This window comes from Piliocolobus tephrosceles, chromosome 8 (assembly GCF_002776525.5).
Source record: "Piliocolobus tephrosceles isolate RC106 chromosome 8, ASM277652v3, whole genome shotgun sequence".
NCBI classification, from domain to species: domain Eukaryota; kingdom Metazoa; phylum Chordata; class Mammalia; order Primates; family Cercopithecidae; genus Piliocolobus; species Piliocolobus tephrosceles.
The window spans coordinates 139318313-139326638 of record NC_045441.1 but is presented as its reverse complement, the minus strand read 5'-3'; positions in this window follow the sequence as shown (position 1 = coordinate 139326638).

Below are 8326 nucleotides of genomic sequence, written 5' to 3'. Positions count from 1 at the left end.
CTCCCAAAGTGCTGGGATTACAGGCTTGAGCCACCGCGCCCGGCCAAGGTGTCACCCTCAAGACGGATGAGCCACATGGAGAAAAGCTCCCAGGTCTCTAACAATGGAAGAGCTTCCACACTGTGCTGACCGCCCAGCTGCTGCCCGCTGGCCTGAGGCAGTCCAGAGAGGTAGGAAGAGGGGTGTATGGGACCAGCCATACTGCCTCCCTTCTCCAGCACTCTTCTCTCTGCCCTGAGCAGGGGAAGGCAAAGGGGACTCTTTCTGGGTCTGTGGATTAATCACAAGCCACTGGCATTCATAGGATGCTTGGGACTAATTCCAGAGCTTATTCATGGCTGTTCTGCCCTGAATTCATGGCCATTAGCCCCTCTTCCCTCAGCTTCTGGCAGTCCCATACCAATCTTTCTTTGCATAAGCTTCTTATCAGCTCTACACCTGTTACAGCTGCTGGTCATCTGGTGTCATGATGTATCAGCCAGTGTGCTGTCATAAAAGCAGACATTACTCCAGATATTTCAAAGAGAATTTAGTGCAGGGACTGTTGGAAACATGGGCTACACATGTGGAAGAAGAGCTGTCACAGTGAACAGGAGGAAAGGGTGATGCCAATAGGTCAGGAAGCTGCCACTGCCCCTCGGAGAGAGCCCACGACACACACTCACTGCTGCTGCTGGAGAGCTGCCGAATGCGAGCCGCTCTTGTGGTCCCCACGAAGCCACCAGCGCTGCTAAAAGCCACAGTAGCCTGCTGCAGTTGTGGCAGAAGCTTAGTGGCTCCTCTCCTCTGCTCTTCTCTCCTCTCCTCTCCTCCTCCCTCCCCCCCCCTCTCTCTCTGTCTCTCTCTCCCTCCGTCTCTCTCTGTTTCTCTCCTCTCCTCTCCTCTCCTCTCCTGTCATTGATTCTCATTGGTGAAATTCAGCCAGAGCCAGTTGGTGAGGGAGTGTGAAATGTAATTTTTACAATTCGGAGGGAAGTATGGAAAGGAGTGTGGGTGTCAGGGCTAAAGGCCAATAATTGGCTCATGGAGGAAAGTGCTCAGCTTTCCAGGTGAGCCTCACCCCCTGTATTTTTTCATTTTTGAATTAAAATGTGTTTTTACTGAGGAAAATTTAAAATATATACAAAAGCACTAAGAACAGTCTAATAATCCTTTAGGTATCTATCACATAACTTTAACAATGATCAATTCATATCCAATCTTGTTTCCTCATACCCTCCACTCGCCAACACCAGATTATTTTGATGCAAATCCCAAGCACCATATAATTTCATCTGTAAATATTTCAGTTTTTCTAAAAGATGAGGACTCAAAAAATACATAGCCACAATAGCTTACCACATCTAAGGTAGAGTAATTCCCTGATATCATCAAATATCCCGTTAGCAATCAAACTTCAGTTGTTTCATATATCTATATCTCTGTATACATATATATACACACATACATATATTTTATAGAGACAGGGCCTTGCTATGTTGCCCAGGTTGGACTTGAACTTGTGGGCTCAAGTGATCCTCCTGCCTCATCCTCCCAAGTAGCTGAGAATACAGGCACACACCACTGCATCCAGTTTCATATATTTTTGAAATAGTTTTCTTTATTTGAATGAGAAACCAAGTAAGATCCATACATTGTAACGAGTAGATATGACTCTTAGGTACCTTTTAATCTCTGGGGTCCTTCCTGCATATTTTTCTTTGTGTTTTATTTTGATTGAAGAATCTAGGTTGTTCATTCCTTAGAGTTTTCTACAATCTGAATTTTGCTGATTGTATCCTCATGATGTGGCTCAACATACAGGGGACCAACAGGTCTTGGTTTTACCCGCTGCTAAAACCAAGCAAGTCCTGAGCAAACCGGAATGGTTGGTCACTCTGCATTTTTCTCTGTCACCTGTATTTCTCGTAAGTTGGTACTTAAACCTGGAGCCTTTATCAGACCCAGGCTTCAATTTTTGGCAAGATAACCCTAGTTAGTGGTGTGTTATTCCAACAAGAGACACAGAAATAGCTGGCTGCCTCTCTTGTTGTGATTTTAGCAGCTATAAACGATGGTTGCTTAAAATCTATTGATTCATTACAGGTTGCAAAATAGTGATGTTCTAATTCTATCTTCCTTTTTCATTTATTAGCTGGAATTCTCTTATAGTGAGAAATGAACTCTCAGCAACTCTTTGGTTACCCAGAAGTAAAGTTCATAGAGTAAAGACAACATAAACATGCAGTTCATTCCCTTTATTTGCTACCTCTCAAGATATGGTTCCCTGACATCTCCCCGAAGTGAAGAATGAGTTTCCTCTAGTGGCATTATAAACTCATAGGCTGGAAAAAGAACACAATGTATTTCAACCCTTCGTAGTTATTATCCTTATTGATCTCACATGTTTCCATCTTTGGCCAGAGGGAACTTATATTCAGGTTGCTTCCTGAGTTATTTTGACATGGCCCTAGTAGGTTTTTTTTTTTTCTCCAAACACAGCTTTATTGAGGTGTAATTGACAATCAAAGGATTGCACATATTTAATGTGTATAATCTAATGAGTTTGGACATATGCAAATGCCCCTGATACCATGTCCACAATCAGGGTGAAAGATCCAAAACCTCCCAGAGTTTCCTTGTGGGGCCTTGTGTGTGTTAAGAATACTTAGCATACGATCTTGATTGCTTCCTTGTTTTATGATATTACAAGATGTTCCAAACCAAATCATTTTGTACATTTCCTGTCCTAATCTTGGGAATAGCCATTTCTCCGATGAGTCTTGGTTCTTTTTAATAGGAACTATATTTATAGCTAGGAGTTCTCATTACTACTAGACTGGTCTAGGTGCTTTCAATGGCTGTAGCTAGGAAATAAGCATTCCTTTTAAGACATTATATATGTGTTCATGCTGTTATCACTAATTCTAATTCACAAGGACAGAGTTTTAATTTAACCTCATTGATCTTACATCTCTATCCTCTTTTTCCCACACTGAAAATCCTGACTCTTAGTGGTACCAACATCATTACTCATTGGCTTTATCTCACAACAAACACACTTGCAATAGTCTCAGAACAGTAATACCAACCACCACAACTAAGACCATAGTGACTGGAAATCTCTCTGTGATGTTTTTGGAGTTCTTTTTGTCCTTAATATATCCCCCTAGGGATGTATAGTGAAATTACTGTGTTTAAGTTGGTTGGAATAATTCCTTCTTGCATGGTTATGTTCTGTAATTATGGTTCATTTGTGTAATTTCCCTTTTCATTTTTAGGACTTGCTTTTTAAGTTTAATTCTAAAGTTGAATCTACAAAGCAAAGTATATTCAAAGAAGTCTCATTTCTATGCCTGTCTACTCCCCTCCTCTCCCACAGATAACTGTTAAGGTATTTTTGCTTGTCCTTTCAACATATTTAAAAATAAGCAAGTGTATGTATGTATGCCTCTAGTCTCCCTACTTGTGTTTTTTAGATGAATGAAAGTGTCCATACGTACTTTTTTCTTTCTTGCTTGATCCACTTAGTATCTGGAGAGGAGTCCACATCAGTAAGAAGAGACGCGCCTCATTCCCTCACAGCTGTGTAGTATGTCATCATTTGAATATTGCTGACTCAAACGGTCCCCCGGTGGTTGCCATTTTTTTCCAGTTCTTTGTTGTTATTACAAAATTCGCTACAATACATAGCCTTGTGCATACATCTTTTCATATTTTTGCTAGTATATCTTTCGGAGGAATTCCAAAATTTGCTGAGTCAAAGGTTAATGCATATGTAATTTTGTAAGATATTGCTAACGTTCCCACCAGCAATGTGGGAATGCTTCTTTCTTTAACCTCGCCAACAGACTATGCTGTCACACTTTTGGATCTTTGCCCATTTTGATAGATGAGAAATGGTATCTGTGTCTTTTTAATTTGTGTGTTTCCATCACAGGTTGAATTCCCTGGGAGCAGACTCTGAGACAGAGACTGGAAGGAGGGAGAAGAGGGAGGACTGGGTAGAGGGACAAGTTGGTCTGTGACTCAACCTCAACAGAGAGCCCAGCTGAGCCCACAGTGACCTCTAGGACTGGCAGGGCCCTTCAGAGACGCTGCGTAGGAATGACGGGCCTGGCTGTTCTCTCCCTGTGTTAATCCATCACTGACTGTGGGCTGCTCTGGAAGGAGGTGTGACCTTTGGTGAGGCAGTTTTTTCCTGCCAAGGCAAATCCATGGGAGGGCTGACAGCAGAGGGCCATCCTCTGGTGGCACTTTCCATAGACAGGGGTTATGACATTCATTTCCGAAGGACAATCTGGGGGGCACATCACAGCATCCACCCTCATCGCTTAATTTATCTAGAATATCTTCTTCAATGATTTTGTTTTCTACAGGCTATCTATCTATCTATCTATCTATCTATCTATCTATCTATCTATCATCTATTTAATCTATCTATGTATTTATGTATCTATCAATTATCTACCTATCATCTATCAATCACCTATCTATGTCTATTATCTATCTACGTATCTATGTATCTATCATCTAGCAATCATCCATCTATTTATCATCTATCAATTATTTTGTATCTATCCATCAATCAATCAATCATCCATCTATCTCTGTCATCTCTCTCATCTATCTATCTATCTATCTATCTATCTATCTATCTATCTATATCTATCTATCTATCTAGTTGATTTGTCTTGGATTGAGACAGGTGTGTTAAATATTCTTATTTTTTTTAAAAACAACATGTTTCTGTATATTTCTCCTGTAGTCCCTTATATTTTCTGCTCCATGACAGGTGTTGCTAAGCCACTGTCAGGAGACAGTAAGTGGTACTTACTGTCAGATCTCCATCATGATTGCAGACTTGGGGATTCTGTAGCCTCCTTCTGTGTCTCATTTAATGCTCTCTCGTCTGAATCCTACCTTGTTGGATATCAAGATGGTGACTCATAATTTCTTTTAATTTTTATTTGCCTGTTATATCTTTTGATTCTATTGAACATTTTGAGACCCTTTCATTTTTAAACTTTTGCAATCTCTTTGTATTAGTATTGCCTCTGATATATAGTATAATATTGGATTTTCCTTTTTAGCCAATATGGATACCTTTTTCTTCTAACAGCTGAGTTAAGCCCCATTATATTGATTGATCTGGTCTGTGTGTTTGACCTCAGTTGTCACATTGTTTTATTATATATATCATTGTATACACATATCTGTATCTATATTGATATATCAATGTGATCAATTTTATTAGCTTTCTTTTGGTATTAGAAGGTTTGAATTTTTGTTCTAAAGAATACCTTTATTCTAATACCTTTATATGACACTTTTAGCTTTCTAGTTTTGGTTATTTTCTATTAGTTCCTACTTCGAGCAATATTAAAATTGGTTAGTAACATCTTCTCCCTCCCTTGTCTCCTCCAGCATATATTCTGAAGCAATACTCTTTGACTTTCTGTTTCTACCTATAAGGCAACCAGCAAGCTTGTTTTACTTTTTATCTACTTTCCCCACTCTCTCCCCTGTTTTCTTTTTCTCAAGGGATGAGGTCTGTCTCTGTTATCCAAGCTGGAGTGCAGTTGTGTGATCAGAACTCACTGTGGCCTTGAACTCTTGGGTTTATGTGATCCTCCTGCCTCAGCCTCCCGAGTAGCTGGGGCCACAGGTGCCACCACCATGCTGGACTGCTGTAATCTATCTACAATGTCAGAACACAGCCATCACCTTCTACATGACCGCCCTTATAATTATCGTTTCATCTTGGCACTGAACTTGCAGCCAGTCTTTGTATGAACGGCTTTCCAGTCATTTGTGTTGTCTGAAGCTTGTTCTTCAGTGGATTCTTCAGTAAAAGTGCATGAGAGTGACACTCCCTGAGTTCTCAAACATTTGCAGACATAACTAAGATCTGTCTATAGCCTTTCCACTTAAAGGTTGTCTTGGTTCACATTGTCTTTCCTTGAGTACCTAAAATATTTTACTCCACTGTCTTCTGATATAAAGCATGGCCATTGAAAAATCTAAATGCAATCTATTCTTTCCTCCACTTCCTTCCATAAGTAACTTGGTCTGTTAAGCTGGACATCCAAAGATTTTTCTCTTTTTGAAGTGTGATAGTCCCACTAGCATATGTCCCAGTTGGCGGTCCTGTGACGACTTTCCTAACTGTACAGTATGCTTCCATATCCAATACAGTATGCAGTTTTAAGTATCTTTATTTCAGGAAAATTCTAAATTTAGTTTTTCATATTATTCTGTTCTGTGGCTTTTGTTTTCTTGTTGGGAATTTTTATTATATGAATACTTCATCTTCTTAGTCCACCTCCTGTTACTTTCTCTTGTTCATACGCTTTAACTAAAACGTTTTTCTTTTTCATCCTTTATTTCATTTAAGACGTTATCCACTATGTCTATTTGCACCGACAGTTCTTCTAATTTAGACTTCATTTCTAAAATAATTTTTATTTCACATCTGAGTTTCTTTTCTCTTTTCATACTATTGTTTTATTTCCTTATTTTGGAGCTTTTCTACTTCTGACTTATGATGGTCTTCATAGCATCCATCACTTTGTGTGTTTTTGTTCATTTTGAACTATGAAGGGTCAGTCTTTGTGCTTTGGCCGAGTCATTCTGGTTGGTGAGCCTTCATTGTCTGCAGGATATTATTTGGTTCCTCATGCCTTTTTTCTCAAATTAGCTTAGAATGATATTTATGTGAAATTATTTCCCACTGCTCATGCTTAAGAAAATGAATTTTCTGTACTTTTAAGGGAGAAGGTTGGGCTAGGATAACTTTTCTTGGACTTTACGACTCTAGAGTCTGGCTTCTGTTCTTTCACTCGGGGTTAGAAGATACAAACCCCACATTCTGAGCACTCTCACTCCTCTGATCTCCTCCCTCACTTTAAACTGGACCTTGTCTTCTCTTCGTCCCCATTGGCCCCAACCCAATCAATTCACATTCTTTTCTGGGCAGTGTTTCCTCAGTGCGGGATTTGGACTCAGAAGGGAGCTGTGGTGTGTCCGTGTGCCGACTTCCCAGGGTCCAGGTCACTCCAGCACAATTCCATCTTACTGAGTCCCCTTGTTCTCACCTCTGACTCGGCACCTACACACCCCCGCCCGGTGTTGGCGGCTGCGCTCCGACAGGCCTGCAGGGAGTCCCTGGACACGCAGCAGACGGGCTGTGCTGTTATGATCCCCGGGCCCAGCAGAGGCCCAGCTGTTTTTCCTGCTCTTCCTCCTTCCTGCACAACTGTTTACGTCACGCTGCTCTTGAAGCGATCAGCAGTTTGCCTGGACACATTCATATTTTGGGTTTGTGAGTTTGTGGGGACACCTTGACACCCAGATTTGTTGTGGATATTCTCCACAGATCTACAGCAGGAAAAGTTTTCAGGAAGGCTTTTGGTTTTGCTATTCTGGCTCTGTTCTCTTTTATGTGGCGATTTGGGGAGATACATATATATATATATATATATATATATATACTTTTTTTTTCTTTTTCTTTTTAGAGACAGGGTCTCACTCTGTTGCCCAGGCTGGAGTGCAGTGGTGCCATCGTAGCTCACTGCAGCCTCAAACTCCTGGGCTCAGACAATCTTCCTGCTTCAGCCTCCAGAGTAGCTGGGACTATAGGTGTGAGCCACCATGCCCAGCGTTGATTTGAGGATATTAAACAAATAAGCAACTGTGGGCCATTAATATCCATATCCGGTCCTGTTTATTAATTGAAATTATTAAGAAATTTTATGTGTAATATATACCTGGTGATGTTAACGAAATGCTCGTTAACTACTGTATCCTATGTGCTGGAAATGTCGTATTGAGGGCGATGTGTCCAAAGGGCGCCGACTGAGCAAACATAATAAGGATTTCAGGGTTGAATTAAGTTTTCTAGGGCTGCTATAACAAACCGCCGCAAACCTGGTAGTTTTAATTGGCAGAAGTGGACCTTCTGGCAGTTCTGGAAGACAGGAGTTGAGAGTGTCGGCAGGCTATGCTCCCTCTGAAGGGTCCAGGGAGGAGTCTTCTTGCCTCTCCCAGCTTCTGGTGGTTGCCAGCAATTCTTGGCATCTTGATGACATCTGCAAAGGCCTTATTTCTAGAGAAAGCCACGTCCACAGGGACCAGGTGGACATGGATTTTGGGAGACACGATTTAACTCAGTACAGGGGTCTTAGGTTAGGTAATTATACAGTAGGGGGACTTCCTAGATAAAGAGAAACAAATATGTTCCAGAAAAAGACTCAGGAGACCTAGACCCAGCTCTTCCAACCTCTGGCATCAGCAAAATGACCACTGAATCCCTATTAATGAGTTTCTTTTTAGAAGCCTGAAAACC